Here is a 16869-nt window from a genome sequence, read left to right as displayed (position 1 = left end):
TCTGCCATCAATCGGCCATCTGAATGAGGTCTTGATGCAATGGGTTTCAGTTACCAGAGAGGCCCGGGAGGGAGCAGGGCCAAGTACATCTTACAGAAAGGATGGGGAGTAAAAGATCCCATCTTTAGTAGCTTGTAGTAGTGTAACCGTAAACTGATATGACGGATGATATACATGCTCCCTGTAGAAGGTGCAGAAAAAAAATGCAGCATTCAAAGTACAACAATGGGGTTAATTTAGGCTCCAAGTCTCACTTGCTCGACCACACAATGGCACAATTTCTGGAGTTTGCTATGGGGGCGCCAGCATGGGACCCCAAAAAGGGGAGGATCGGAACTGCTCAGTGCAAAATCCATTGAACAGAGCATGTATGACAGAGGCATGTATGACAGAGAAATATATATATATATATATATATATATATATATATATATATATATATATATATATATATATATATATATATATATCACACACACACACACACACACATAAAAAACATACAATAGTAGGAGATCTTCAAATCACACATTGTTGTGTTAATGTGTAAATCTGTCATTCCCCCCCCCCTATTCAACCCACGTCATTTTTGTTATCGCATGTGGTCTTATGATTTTAAGAGCAGTGGCCGGGTTTCAGCCCTTTACATCCATGCACTTGGCTTTTTTTCCTTGTTTTCAATATAGAGTTGGCCCACCCTTTACAGCTATAACAGCTTCAACTCTTCTGGGAAGGCTGTCCACAAGGTTTAGGAGTGTCTATGGGAATGCTTCACCATTCTTCCAGAAGCACATTTGTGAGGCCAGGCACTGATGTTGGATGAGAAGGCCTGGCTCACAGTCTCCACTCCAATTCATGCCAAAAGGTGTTCCATCGGGTTGAGGTCAGAAGGTGCAGACCAGTCAAGTTCCTCCAACCCAAACTCCCTCATCCATGTCTTTATGGACCTTGCTATGTGCACTGGTGCAAAGTCATGTTGGAAGAGGAAGCGGCCATCCCCAAACTGTTCCCGCAAAGTTGGGAGCATGAAATTGTCTTGGTATGATGATGATGCGTTAAGAGTTCCCTGCACTAGAACCAAGCCCAACCTCTGAAAAACAACCCCACACCATAAACCCCCCTCCACAAAAGCATGGTCCATGAAGACATGGATGAACGAGTTTGGGGTGGAGGAACTTGACTGGCCCGCACAGAGTCCTGAACTCAACCAGATAGGACATCTTTGAGATTAAAGCAGAGACTGCGAGGCAAACATTCTCTGCAACATCAGTGCCTGACCTCACAAATGCACTTCTGGAAGAATGGTCAAACATTCCCATAGACACACTCCTAAACCTTGTGGACAGCCTTCCCAGAAGAGTTGAAGCTGTTATAGCTGCAAAGGTCTGGCCAACTCAATATTGAACCCTACGGACTAAGACACCATTAAAGTTCATGTGTGTAAAGGCAGGCGTCCCAACACTTTTGACAATACAGTGTGTGTATTTTTATGCATTTCCTCGTTAGGCAACATCCTCGCTCAAATGTAGAGCCATGAATAAGCCGATGGATGTTTACAATAAAACTTTACAGCACGCAAGGCCGGTCATCCCTGCCAGATCCCCACTGTGAGCCGTCACTACAGGACAGACACAGGAAAGTGGATCATAGGAAGGAAACACGTTTATTCCCTCCACTATAAATCTGCCTTTCAGACATTTTCCTCTCCAAGATCATTAATGGCCAAGATACTGAGCAATGACATGTAATAACAGCAAAACACACAGACCAGGGGACTGCAAAGGAACACAACAGGGACACATCATTTTGCCTTCAAAGTTTGTCGGGTGACCTTGCATTCGATATGTGAAGCTGGTTTCCCGTCCCACCAAATCCATATAGTTGGAAATATTTTTTGCATTATGTTCAAAGCTTTCAAAATGCAGCCCAGATGTGTTCCCTGGTCCCATCACTGCCCATTGGAGCCCTTGAATGAATGAATGAAAAACGTATATATAGCGCGGCACATGCGAACTGAATCGCTTCTGGGCGCTTAGATCAGTGATATGCAACTAGACCTCTAACTGTTGCAGATCTACAAGTCCCATGAGGCATAGCAAGACTGAGCCATAAGCATGACACCCAGAGGCATGATGGGACTTGTAGTTTTCTAACAGCTGGAGGTCCACTAATTGCACATCCTTGACTGTCTAAGGCCGCATTCACACCTGAGCGTAGCGTTTTCGGTCGTTTTTTTCCGGCGTTTGCATACAGAGTTGTCGACGTTTTTGAACTTCCTTTTCTGGGTGATAGTTCAATTTGGCGGTACTAGCAGCCGCTACCATCCTATCCTCCGGTGCGCCTTTTTCGGTTTTTGAGCTTCATTGTTTTTTATTTTAGCCAATAGGAAAAATGATCATCTCTTTCATCATTTGTTGCTATGTTTGTAGATTTGTTTTATCTTCTTCCTGGGTGAATATTCTATTACACAGAACAGATTAAAGCGACAAAACGCCCGTAGAAACGCTTGTTGTCACGCTAGACACTTGAATCAAGCATTTCCATTAGTTTCTATGGGAATACAAAATGTTCAAAATGCCCAAATCAGCCCGATTAGCGCGATAAATAAGGGTCCAGAACTTGTTTGAGCTTCAGGCGTTTTGGAGTGGAGATGTGAACCATCTCCATTGAGAATAATGGATTTTTTCCACCTCTAGCGTTTTATAGCTTCAGGCTTCAAAACGCTCAGGTGTGAATGCAGCCTTAGAGCTTAGGGGTGAACAGAACAGGATGCTGAGCCAAGTAGCATCACTGTGTAAACCTCACTCTGCTGCAGAAAATCCAAATTAAAAGGGGTTGTAAAGGTACAATTTTTTTTCCTAAATAGCTTCCTTTACCTTAGTGCAGTCCTCCACTTACCTCATCCTTCCATTTTGCTTTTAAATGTCCTTATTTCTTCTGAGAAATCCTCACTTCCTGTTCTTCTGTCTGTAACTCCACACAGTAATGCAAGGCTTTCTCCCTGGTGTGGAGAAAGCCTCTTGAGGGGGCAAGCAGGCAAGTCAGGACACTCTACTTTGCAGATAGAGAAAGAAGCTGTGTGTTAGTGGGCGTCCTGACACTCCTGCTCGCCCCCTCAAGAGGCTTTCTCCACACCAGGGAGAAAGACTCACATTACTGTGTGTAGTTACAACAGGAAGTGAGGATTTCTCAGAAGAAATAAGGACATTTAAAAGCAAAATGGAAGGATGAGGTAAGTGGAGGAGGACTGCATTAAGGTAAAGGAAGATATTTAGGGGGGGGGGGGGCAATTGTACCTTTCCAACCCCTTTAAGGTAAACTGTATTCACTGCCACAAGGTAAATTTTACCCAATACATGCAAGCGTTCTTTAGCCAGGTGACGACATCCAAAGAATCTTCACCAAAGTACACAGTGTTTATGTCATACGCCCTGTCCTCCTGTACGGCTGCTGCCCCACCCTCATAATGACAGCCAGGTGTAGTGGTGTAAATACGAAAGCTGAATGTCTATTAGTGTCAGACCAGCTCCACGCTGCTTTCCTTTTTTAAATAAAGACAACCATCAAGGTTTTTTGGAGTGCGGCTGTCCATATTTTCTTTTTCCATTTGTTGCCTTGTGCATTGCCAGCACCCTTGATCTCCTGAGACTACACTGATCATCCTAACACAATCCACTTTCTTTTACTGCTGCAGTGTAGTTGGGTCGCAGCACGAGCCAATCTGTAGTTTTCCTGCATCTGTATTTTTAGGGGAACCTGCTGATGCCTTTTATCCCACCAGAACCTTAGTAGTAGCTATGGCTAAGGCTCAGTTTGAATGAAATGTATCAGCGGGTTCCCTGTATGCTTTTTGTGCTGATCTAATAAAAGATGTACAAGATATGTCCTAGTGCTGGATGTCCGTCTGTTTTTCTGCCATATACATCCTCAAAAGGAGACGGACACTTCTCATGCACTGGCAGAGGGAGGAGGAAGCACAAGTAGGGGTGAGCTGTATATGCCTCTGTAGAAATGGGGCATACATGCAAGGACACATGGGGTATACTGTGTTCCAATGGCTTCTTCGCCAACCAGGGACAGTGACAACCAAACACGGAAGTTATGTAATGCAGGTCACTTCTGGGTTCCTACTGGGTAAGGGAGATCAGTAAATGGACATTTATCCAGCAGCACCCACCATAGGGCGCCAGGTGGGACAGCGGTGGCCAGGAAATAAACTAATGAAAACCACCTTTCAGAGCGGGTACCCGTTTGACAGGTACCCTGTCCCCACTTCCGTCAAACCTTGCCACTGAGAGGGACGTCAGAATTCCGGCCCCCTCCTCCTGCTGCTGGGCGCAGCGAGCTTCTTGCATGCACAGTAGGGGACTCGGTGAACCCGCAAGGCTTCAATGCCAGGTTACCTCACTGGCAAAGGCAGCACCCGACAGCTGATGGAAGCATTGGCTAGGGTGCCGACATCACGGGAACCCTGGACAGGCAAGTATCCCGATATTAAAAGTCTGCAGCCACAGTACGTGTAGCTGCTGACTTTAAAGTTTTGGAGGGGGAGTGGAACACCGCTTTACATATTAAAGGCTTTAAAAAAAAAAAAATCATGCTAACCTAGGTGGATGCTGCATCCGTTTCCCTCCGACTCCAACACTGAGAACTGAGTGATCAAACACCGCCGATCGCTCGGTTCTCAGAGCTCCTCGAGCAGAGTGCTGGTGACCGCTAGTCACTGCTGTCCAGTCTACCCCATGCGCTGAACTGTGGGAGCAACCAGCTCAGGCTCTCAGTGGTTCGCCAAGAGGCTGAGCCAGGTGCCAGTCCAGGCATGTGGGCGGATCCTGACTCCATTACCGTGATCTTGCCGGAGACGGCTCTGACGTCAGCCGACAGTGGACTTCAGCTGAAGACGGGTCACAGGAGTGAAGAAAGAACTGCACTCCTACGAGCCTCATGAGTAGTAAAGCCAAAACTAGATTTGGCTGTAGTTTTCCTTTAAAGGGAAGACGCGGGAAGGAGTAATTAGGGCCGATTAAAGCGGAGATCCGGTAAATAAAAAAATAAAATTAAAAAAGTCAGCAGCTGCTAACGTTTAATAAAGGACACTTACCTTCCCTAGTCGCCAGCGATGTCGGCCCCCGCTGAGGCCGATCCTCGCAGCTCCAGGCGCCGCCATTCACTGCCCGTTTCCTACTGCGCATGTGCGAGCAGCGCAGCGCTTTGCGAATGGGCCGGCTGCTTTCTGGGATACACACAGTTTCCAGAATGCAGCGCGCCCCATTCACTAGAAGAAACTGAGTGTAGGAGGAGGAAGAGAATCCACCGCGGAGGATGAAGAAGCAGATTCGTGACTTACGCATTGCAACAGCTTTTTAGGGTAAGTAAAAAAAAAAAAAAAAAAAATTGTGTGATCGGCTGCTCGATCATTCAGTGTTTGGTTCTCACAGAACTTACACCAACATTCACTTTTTTTTTTTTAAATGCAACAAGTTGTTCATTTTCCCAGTGCAGCTCCTCTACCCAAAGCTGGATAAACCGATGAGTTTAATATAATTCTACATTCTTAAAGCAGAACTACAGCCATCAAATTCACCATTTCTCAATTATGTTACATTCAGGGCATACTGATATTAACTTTCAGTCTCTTGTGGTTTCATTAGAGGTTGTAAACCTTCCTGTATTTGTACCTATAGGAAAGCCTACAAGGCTTCCCTACAGATACTGTAAATATCTCCTAAACTTGGGCTGTATCGGCGCATGCGCTCAGAACCAACGGACACCCGTGTCGTTTCTTTAGAGTCAGTGCCGCAATCAGCGGCTCCTGCGTGAGGGCGACGTCACGCTGCTCTGGCTAGACCTTTTTTTTCTAGTAATGGCAGCGATCTTTAGCAGGCCATCGACATTGCAGGGGACAAATTGGACACTAAGTGACACTTTTTGGGGACCAGTGACAAATACAATGATCAGTGCTAAAAAAAAAAAAAAAAAAAAAAATATGCACTGACACTGTATAAATGACACTGGCAGGGAAGAGGTTATCGTTGGGGGCAATCAAAAGGTTAATTTTGTTCCCTCAGTGCGCTTACTGCGTGGGGGGGGGATGGACTCCCTGCAGGAACAGATATCCATGATCCCGATTAGCAGGAAGCACAGCTCTCTATTCCCGTCTGATAGGACGGCCTGCTTTGTTTACATCAGCAGACCGCTGTTCTGTCATTCCCTGGAGCAATCACGGGAGGCTGGTGTCCATCACGGCCGCTGCGCCCTACTAATTGGCTCCCACTGTGTCCAATTACAGCACCATACCAGGTCGCGTGCACAACGTACAGGTACGTTGTTTCGTGCAGCCGGGCGCCCTGTCGCAGTATATGTGCGGTCAAGAAAGAAAGAAAGAAAGAAAGAAAGAAAGAAAGAAAGAAAGAAAGAAAGAAAGAAAGAAAGAAAGAAAGAAAGAAAGAAAGAAAGAAAGAAAGAAAGAAAGAAAGAAAGAAAGAAAGAAAATTTATTGAAGATTCCAACTACCAGCAAGAATAAGTCCTTGCATTTAAAGAGCACCTGTCATATCGGATCCATCATGGCAGCGCCTGTTAGCGGCATGCACTCACCTTCTGCCACCACGTCCCTCACCAGCCGCCCCATTAAAGTAAATGGGACCGTCGATTAGCCAACAGCAGGTCAGAGGAGAAGCTGCTGCAGGACAGATGACAGTTGCTCTTTAAAAATCGTGATTTAAATGGACTTGATTTAAACCAAATCCACTGTGCTGACATGTGCCTTATGTACCATGTATTTGTATGAGAAAGTATCCTGTTCTCTCTTTGTATCGCTTCCTTTATGTTACATTCCTGGTGTTCTTGCCAGTGCCTCTGCTTTCCTATACTGAGGGTTTTGGATAGAGCAGGAGAGCACCAAAACCTCCTAAAGAGCTATTAACCTCTTTACCACCGCGCTATAGACAAAAGACGTCTACAGCGCGGTGGAGTTATTCTGGGAGGACGTCCTCCCAGAATCCTTCACTCGCGCGCCCCCTGGGGCGCGCTCCCGGAATCATCTGTGAGAAGACCCGGCGCATCACAGATCGCGGTAAATCGCCGCTGATAGCGGCGGTTTACCACGTGATCGCTCCGTCAAATGACGGAGCGATCACTTGTAAACAAACCGGCGTCATGTCATGACGCCGGTTCCTCCCTCTCCTCTCTGTACCGATCGGTACAGTGTGAGAGGAGAGGGGGGAGAGCGGAGGCAGCAGCAGCTGCTGTGGCTGGATCTGTGACAAATGCAGTCACAGATCCAGCCATCCCTGCGCAATACTCTGCAATACTCTGCAATACCCCCATCCCCCCCATACTCTGCAATAACCCCAAAACCCGCTAATATGACAGAAACAAGATTCTTTTTCTTTTCTTTTTTTTTTTTTACAGAATTGCCAGTGTTTTTTCTTTTATAGCGCAAAAAATAAAACCCAGAGGTGATTAAATACCACCAAAAGAAAGCTCTATTTGTGGGGGGAAAAGGACACAAATTTCAGATGGGCACAATGTTGTATGACTGAGTAATTGTCATTCAAATTGTGAGCACCGAAAGCTGAAAATTGGTCTGGTTAGGAAGGGGGTTTAAGTGCCCAGTGGTCAAGAGGTTAAACCCAAACATTATATTGCAGCTTTCCAATCCAAACACAATAAATGTCCCAATTTGATAAAATATAAAAAGACGAGGTTGCACCGAGTAAACAGATGCTCAACATGTCAAACCTTAAATTTGCGTGAGCCTGTGAAAAGACGACAAATTTCCTTAAACCTATAATTTCCATAGGCGTTGCATTAAAAGCCCCCTATTGGGCATCGGTTTAGCGTCGAATGAGGTCCGGTGCTCTCATTCTGGCATGCTTAGTGATATGCAACATGTGTATCATAATCATGATTTTCAGGCGTAGGCGCCCCAATGTGCGTTTGAGTGCAACTTACATTTTTTTTAACAATTAAATGTTTTTTTAGTGATGAGTTCTCTTTAATGAGACATTCAGGATTCAATAGACCCTGCATGTTTCCCCTATCCTCCACTAAATGCAAGGCAATTCAAAACTGTCAACAGGGACCCAGAAGTGACATCATATACGTCACTTCTAGGTCAGCAACAAGCTACTCGGCAGCAGCCGCTATGCTGATGTTCTCTCAAAATGGCCAACTCGTCAAAAATCACCTGGCGTGACATCAACAGTGCGCATGCACAGGTCGGTGAAAATTACAGAACACCACCATGTTGGTACACCTAAAACATTTCTGACTCTCCGTCCTATTGGTAAACTCAGGACCAGCTGATATTCCTCTATAGTTCTACAAAACCATTTTTGGCAACAGGTTGACACAGGGGTGTGGCCAAAGTTTATCTGACTTTACCAATAGGATGGGGAATCAGAAATACCACCATGTTGGTACACCTAAAACATTTCGGATTCCCCGTACTACTGGTAAAGTTGGGTAAACAGTGACAACATGGCCGCCTGTTGGCAAAGACACTTTCATAGAACGATAGAGGAAGATCAGCTGGTCCCGAGTTCACCAATAGGACGGGGAATCAGAAATGTTTTAGGTGTACCAACATGGCGGTGTTCTATAATGCTCCTCGACCATGGACCATCTGCACATATGCAGTGTTGATGTCATGCCAGCTGATTGTGACTCATTGTGAGCTGCACCGGAAGTGATGCAATTGGAGATTTTGACGAGTTGGCTAATTTGACAGAACACCGGTCCCCAGCCCATAGATGGGCAAGCAGATCCTGGGATACATAGAGCGGCTGTAGGGGGGGCTGCATGTGGATGTGTGGAAGCATTCGGGTGGCAGCACAGCCATCTGACAAGTAAGCTGCCCTAAACTACATGTCCTGGGTCTCGGTGATGGGAATTGTGCATTCCTGCGGCTGTTGCCAAAAGTGAACAGGCTCTGTGATGTCGTCATGGAGGAGGGGGAAGAGGACCCCAGTGGCACTCCCACTCCCCCCAACCCAAAAACACTTTGGCAGCCATGCTCCCACACTGGTTAGCCATACACTTAAATTAGACAATCAGTTCCCCCATCCATGTTGTAGTGCAGGGCTGTTGTGTTCTGACAATCAAAGCACCCGCAGTTGCCTGAATACCCAGACAGCGACGGCATCCAAATGGATGCATAAACTGCCCACCCTGCAGTTTCACTGCGCTCAATCCTAAAAGTGATATTAAAGTCAAACATGTTATACTTACCTGCTCTGTGGTTTTGCACAAAGCAGCCTAAATTCTGGCTACAACCAGAAGCATTTTAGGCTACTCCCTCCTCCCCCACAGCAGGCAGCTTGCTGTGGGGGGCACCCAAGCAGGCTTGCTTCTGAGCCACTGCTTTGCGTGTCCATACACAGCCAATGGCCCCTGCTGCTGTCTCAGCCAGCCAATGACGAGGGAGAGTCCAGACTTTCATGCACATCGCTGTATCTTAATAGGGCTCAGGTAAGGATTGGGGGGGGGGGGGGCTGCACACATGTTTTTTTTTAACCTTCACGCGTATGCATGAAGGTAAAAAACAACCTTGAGCCTTTAGAACCACTTTAAGGCTGGGTTTACACCTATGTGTATTGGGTGAGGCTTACACCGCATCCTATTCGCATGACATTTTAAAAAAGGTTTATTTGAATGAAGCCGGTTCACATATCTGCGGTGCATTCACACTCTGCATTGCCCAAAACCGTGTGCGTTTTCTAGGCAGTGCGGTCCGACTCAGGTGTGAATTCAGGCCCATTATCTTCTATGGGAATGCACCGGATTCTGAAACGTGTTCTGTTGTGAACAAGATAAAATACTGACCTGATCAAAAACTGATGTGAAACGCTAAACAACCGGTTTTGCTCTTCGCAGGGAAAACGGAGCTGGAATTCGCACTGGACTGGTGTGAACCCAGCCTAAACCAACTTTTGTTGAGCTGGGCAGGGTCATCGGGGGACACCCACAATTTATTTTTTTCCTCATTACTTTCTCAGCATTAAAGCGGGGGTTCACCCCCAAAAAAAAATTTTTAACATGACATTCAGCCGAGTTGTCAGAATGACAATCGGCTGTTTTTTTAGTGCCGTACATACCGTATTTTCACCGCCGCTTCCGGGTATGTAACTGGGCGTTCCTAATTGATTGACATCCTTCTGACCAGCGCGTCACGAGTTGCCGAAAGAAGCCGGACTGCGAGTCGGCTCTATACGACGCCTGCGCACCGACGTTCGGCAACTCGTGACACGCTGTATGCGCCAGTCGGAAGGATGTCAATCAATTAGGAACGCTCAGTCCCGCAGATTACATAGAGAGAAGATAGTCACCGCTCCAATTAGGTATGTGGATGAATCCGTATCCTCGCAGAGATACCCAGGTGCCGGCAATGCACAAAGCAATTGTAGAAAGAAATGTTTGGACAGCCACACTCTGGAAAAACCTTCTCGGTTGCCTTTTATTGGTAAAAGTATTCAAACACCACACATCACAGCAAAGACAGGGGCATACATAGCTCATATGAGTAAGCACTGATTGATAGGGGCATACAGCTGACGTTTCGCACTGTGTTTGCTGTGGTGCTTGAATACTGTTACCAATAAAAGGCAACCGAGAAGGTTTTTCCAGAGTGCGGCTGTCCAAACATTTCTTTCTACAACCGCAGATTACATACCTGGAAGCGGCGGTGAAAATACGCCATGTAGGGCACTACAATTAAAAAAATGAAAAAAAAAAAAAAAGTCGATTGTCATTCTGACAACTCGGCTGAATGTCATGTTAAAATTTTTTTTTTTTGGGTGAACCCCCTGCTTTAAAGGAAAAAAAAAATTCCCCAACAGTGCCCCCTCTTGCACTTACCCGGGTCCTGTATCCACCCAGTGCTGTTCCCAGCTTCAGAGCCGGTTCACACAGGGGCGACTCATCAGGCGACCCAGCCGACTGACAAGTCGCGCTCCGTTCAATGGAACCGTTCTAATAGGAGCGACTCGAGACGCTCCGACTTAGAAAAAGATTCTTGAACGACTTGCATTGACTTCAATACAGAAGTCATTTTGAGATCGCCTTGCCGAGTCGGCCCCAAAGTCGATCCCCCTATGTGAACCGGGTCTTAGATCTTCTCTCCTGCCACCCATCTCCCATAGACTTTGCACAGAGCAGCAGCAGCCATCGGCAGGAATTTATGCAGCTATATACTAGTAATGGCAGTGATAGGGGGTTCATTTACTAAAGGCAAGTCCACTTTGCACTGAAAGTGCACTTGGAAGTGCAGTTGCTGTAGATCCGAGGGGGACATGCAAGGAAAATAAACTTTTTGCTTGCACTTGATTGGATGAATAAGCAGAGCTTCCCCTCATTTCAGATCTACCTCTCAGATTTACAGCGACTGCACTTCCAAGTGCACTTGTATAGTGCAGAGTGGATTTGCCTTTAGCAAATCAACCCCTTAGTGCAGGGATATGCAATTAGTGGACCTCCAGCTGTTGCAAAACTACAAGTCCCATCATGCCTCTGCCTCTGGGTGTCATGCTTGTGGCTGTCAGTCTTGCTATGCCTCATGGGACTTGTAGTTCTGCAACAGCTGGAAGTCCGCTAATTGCATATCCCTGCCTTAGTGTGACAGTGATACGGTGTCAAGCAATCTGGCACTAGCAGACACTGGCTGGGAGAGTCACCAAATGACACAGAAGTCACTAGTGACACTAATACAGCGATAATACTGTACTAACATTGACAGGGAAGGAGTTAACATCTAGGGGCAATCAAGGGGTTAACTGTGTGCCGCTTTTACTTACTAATCGGGCTGTTTTTTTCTCTGCTTTTCAGGGAGAACAGCCAGATTGCTGGTCACTGTACAGAGTTCTGTGCGTTTGTAAACACAGAACTGTGCGTGTGATTGGACAATCAGCTGGATTCAGACAAAATTATTGGCCGAAATATGCTGCCAAGCTCCTGCTGTATCCAATCACAGCACAGGTTGGCATGCATACCCCAAACCCAGATGCAGCCCAGATGCAGCCCCCCCCGCTCATAGTATATTTAGGCACACTGAGGTGTTCTTTTTAGCGCTAGAGAAATAGCCTCTGAAAAGCGCCCCCCCCCCCCCCCCGTGCATTTCATTGTGTCTTTTCACACTGAGGCGGTGGGCTTGTGGGACGTTACGAAAAGTCCTGCAAGCAGTATCTTTGGTGGCCGGGTGCGCTGTAAATAGCGCTCCCAAAACGCCCTGCCCATTGCAATGAATAGGCAGCGCTTCTGAAGCACCTGAAATAATTGTTTTACCCCTTTTTTGTTTTAAAGGTAAAAAAAGCCTAAAACACTGTTGCAGTGTGAGAGCAGCCTTTCTGTAAGCAGTTGGCAGGAGGTTAACCACTTCAGCCCCGGACCATTTTGCAGGTCAATGACCGGGCCACTTTTAACGATTCGGCACTGCGTCTCTTTAACTGACAATTGCGCGGTCTTGCGATGTGGCTCCCAAACAAAATTGGCGTCCTTTTTCCCCCCACAAATAGAGCTTTCTTTTGGTGGCATTTGATCATCTCTGCGGTTTTTATTTTTTTGCGCCAACAAAAATAGAGCGACAAAAAAAAAAAAAAAATGTATATTTTTTTACTTTTTGCTATAATAAATATCCCCCAAAAATATATACAGGCATACCCCACTTTTAAGTACACAATGGGACCAGAGCATGTATGTAAAACGAAAATGTACTTAAAGTGAAACAATACCTTTTTTCACTTATAGGGTGTAGTGGGGGTCAGGGGGTGTAGTGGGGGTGTCAGGAGCTGTAGTTAAGGTCTCAGGGGCTGTAGTGGGGGTGTCAGGGGCACACTGGAACAGGGCGGGCTATACTCTCTGAGCTTCAGCTCCTTCTACTGCGGCTGCAAAATGTCTGTACAGTGCTTGTAAGGCACTTTACATACACTCACAGGTATGTCCTTACTCGCGAGTGTATGTAAAGTGAGTGTACTTAAAGCGGGGTATGCCTGTATAAAAAAATTATCTTTTTCCTCAGTTTAGGCCTATACGTATTCTTCTACATATTTTTCGTAAAAAAATTCATGGAATAAGCGTTTATTGATTGGTTTGCACAAAAGTTATAGCGTCTACAAGATAGGGGATAGTTTTATAGCATTTTTATTAATTTTTTTTGTACTAGTAATGGCGACGATCAGCGATTTTTATCGGTACTGCAACCTTATGGCGGACACTTGACATATTTTTGGGACCATTGGCATTTTTATAGCGATCAGTGCTATAAAAATGCATTGATTATTGTAAAAATGACACTGGCAGGGAAGGGGTTAACACTAGGGGGCGGGGAAGGGGTTAATTATGTTCCCTGGGTGTGTTCTAACTGAAGGGGGGGTGGGACTGACTTGGGGAAATGACAGATCGCTGCTCATACATTGTATGAACAGATGATCAGTAATTTCTCCCCCCGACAGGACCGGGAGCTGCGTGTTTACACACACAGCTCCCGGTCCTCGCTCTAACAAGCATTCGCGGGTGCCCGTCGGTGATCGCGCCCGCCGGGCACGCGCGTCGGCACCAGGGGCAAGTGCCCCTAATGGCTGAAATGCAAAATGACGCAATATTATGTTGTTTCGCGCAGCCGAGCCGACCTGCCGCCATAAAACTGCGGCAGCTGGTCGGCTAGTGGTTAAAAGGTTAGCCTTTGGCTTCAAACTACGGCCCTCCAGTTCAGGAACTACAATTCCCATCATGCCTCGTCATGTCTGTGAATGTCAGAGTTTTACAATGCCCCATGGGATGTGTAGTTCCGCAACAGCTGGAGGGCCGGAGTTTGAGGATCCATGACCTACAGAAAGAAGAGACTGAGAACAGTGGAGTTTTCATATTCCTGGACCACTGCAACAAGGACTGGGGGGGGTGGGGGGGGATCTAGAAGCTGTAGGGTGTTAGTTCAACTTTTCATTTTTTTCTGGAAAGGGCGAATCTACAACTTTAAAATGTATCCAAAATTGTATTTTTCTAGTTTTGGACATATATGTAGGATTAGAGCCCCTGTCTGGCTTTTACTGTTATCCAGTGAAAGATTTACCCTCACTTCCTGTTCTGACAGTTGCAGCAATGAGCATCTCCAATCACGTCACTTCCGGTTACTGTAAACCGTCAGTCATTGGAGATTTCGATGACTTCGTTTGGACATCGTCAAGTGTGTACACTCCGGTACTTTGCCGTTTTGGCACAACAGCAGGTAACGTAAAAAAAAAAAAAAAAAAAAAAGAAGTTGTCGCTCATAGTACCGTGCAACGGAATGTATACGGTTGCCGGTGTTGTGTCAAAACAGCCAAGTCGTCTAAATCTCCAATTACTGACGGTTTACAGTAACCGGAAGTGCCGTGATTGGAGATCTGTCAAAATGGCCAATTCATCAAGATCTCCAATCACGGCACTTCCGGTTACTGTAAACCGTCAGTAATTGGAGATTTAGACGACTTGGCTGTTTTGACACAACACCGGCACAAGTGTGATGACATCACCAGACTCTTAGTCATTTACTTCCTCCAGCCCTATAGAAGGTGGTACCTACCTCTGTATGGGGGGGGGGGGGTGTCTGCAGGAGCCCGCCCATTGCACCCACAACACATGGATAGCACTTCCAACGCTCTGCCCGCTCCAATGTCATTGGTGGGGTTGAATGTTGGTGCATTTATTATTTTATTTTATTTTTGAGCTTAGTAATTGAGGTGAAGCTCTGCTGACTTCCATCATCCAATCGTGTGCAAGCAAAAATGCCATTTTATTTTCCTTGCACGTGATTGGGTATTCTTTGCAAAGTGAAGCTTTGCCTCATTTACCAATCTCTGGAGAACCTGCACTTTGCCGAGGGCACAGTCTATTTGTCTTTAGTAAATCACCCCCCCCCCCCAATTATTTCTTTATCAGCCGCGATCCATGGGGTGACAGCAGGGCTCATGTCTAAGTTTTGGGTTAATTAGGGGGAGGGGGGCGACACATAGGGGTTCAGGTCAAGATTATGTGATGGGGGTGACATTTAGGACCATATTTTGGTCAATGTGGGAGAGGACAATACACAGGGGTTCAGGTACGTATGATGAGGGAGGGGGTGACACATGGGGGTTCAGGTCTAGATTATAGGACAACGGAAAAGGGGTGACACAGGGGTATTGGGAAGAGATTTGGGGACTATAAAGGAAGGGGGGGGTGACAATTAGGGATTTAGGCTTAGGTTTTGGTCAGTGAGGGAGGGGTGACAGTTGGGTTCAGGTCTAACTTTTGGATCAATAGGGGAGGGGGGGTGACATGTAGGGGGTTCAGGTCAAGTTTTCAGGAAAATGGGTAAGTGGGAACTCATAGGTGTATGGGACAAGATTTGGGCACTATGGGGGGGGGGGGGGGGTGAGAGGGATTAAAGCCCAGCTTAAGGGACAATGGGGGAGGGGACCACAACAGCAGGGTTCAGGCCTAAATTTTGGATTAATTGGTTGGGGGGGGGGGGGGGGGTGGCGTGACACACAGGGGTTCTGGTCCAGATTGTGGGAGAGGGGGTGACATTTAGGTCCAGATTTTGGTCAATGGGGGAGCGACATATGGGTTTAGGTCTAGATTATAGGACAATGGAAAAGGGGTGACAAATAGGGGACTATAGGAGGGGTGACATTTAGGTCCAGGATTTTGGTCAATGGGGGAGGGGTGATAGTTGGGGGTCTGGTCTAAATTTTGGATCAAAGTGGAGGGGGAAGGGACGACTTGTAGGAGTTCAGGTCAAGTTTTCAGGACAATAGGTAAGGGGCACGATTTGGGGAATATGGGGGAGGGATTACAAGTAGGGGGGTCCAGATTTCAGGACAATGGGGGAGGGGGTGTCAGCAGGGTTCAGGTCTAAATATGTGGGGGGGGGGGGCGACACAAGGGTATGGGACAAGTTTTGAGGACTTTGGAGGAGGAGTGACATAGGGATTCAGGTCCAGCTTCTGGTCAATTGGGGGTGACACATGGGGGTTCAGATTTTGGTACAATAGTGACAGAGAGGGGGGTACAGGCCCAGATTTTGGGATCATGGAGACGGGGGCAACATTGGGGTTAAGGCTCAGACTTGAGGACAATGGTGGCATGAAGACAGAGCGGGAGGGGGATTCCAGAACAATGGAGGTATTGGTGACAGAGAGGGGTTTAGGCATACATTTCAGGACAATTGGGGGGGGGGGTGACATATAGGGGTTCAGTTTAAAAGACAACAGTTGAATGGTTAGACAGACGGGGTTGAGGAACAAGAAGGGAGGAGAGAGACAGCAGGGATCAGGCCCAGATTTAGGGGACAGCAGGGATCAGGCCCAGATTTTGGGGACAGCAGGGATCAGGCCCAGATATTTGGGACAGTGTTGGAGGGGTTCAGATTGGGACACTGGTGACACTTAGGGGTTCAGGAAGAATGAAGAAAGGGTGAGGGGTACAGGCCCAGATTTTGGGACTATGGGGGAAACCAATCCAAGGGTTCAGGTCCAGATTTGGCAACAATGGGGGGAGGGGGGTGGTGACACATAGGGGTTAAGGTTTAGACTTGGGGACAATAGTGGCATGATGACAGGGGGGGTTTCAGGGTCAGATTTGGGGACAAAGGGGGGAGGAAGGGGGTCAGGGTCATATTTGGGGACAATGGGAGGGGGGGGAAGGGGTGACACATAGGGGTTAAGGCTCAGACTTGGGGACAATAGTGGCATGATGACAGGGGGGGTTTCAGGGCCAGATTTGGGGACAATGGTGGGGAAGGGGGTGACACACATGGGGGGAAAGGGGGGAGGGGTGACACACATGGGGGGGGGGAAGGGGGTCAGGGTCATATTTGGGGACAATTGGAGGGGTGGAAGGGGTGACACACATG

At 47.0% G+C, this 16869-nt stretch overlaps 1 protein-coding gene across 3 annotated transcripts in view; it reads right to left on the bottom strand.

Annotated features, from left to right (window-relative positions):
• Positions 1–16869, bottom strand: part of CARM1 (coactivator associated arginine methyltransferase 1) — a 55288-nt gene that overhangs the window by 37369 nt on the left and 1050 nt on the right. The gene's annotated exons all lie outside the window — the stretch shown is intronic.

The sequence above is a fragment of the Rana temporaria genome, chromosome 3, assembly GCF_905171775.1.
Source record: "Rana temporaria chromosome 3, aRanTem1.1, whole genome shotgun sequence".
NCBI lineage: Eukaryota > Metazoa > Chordata > Amphibia > Anura > Ranidae > Rana > Rana temporaria.
This window is presented reverse-complemented; position numbering and strand designations above follow the sequence as displayed.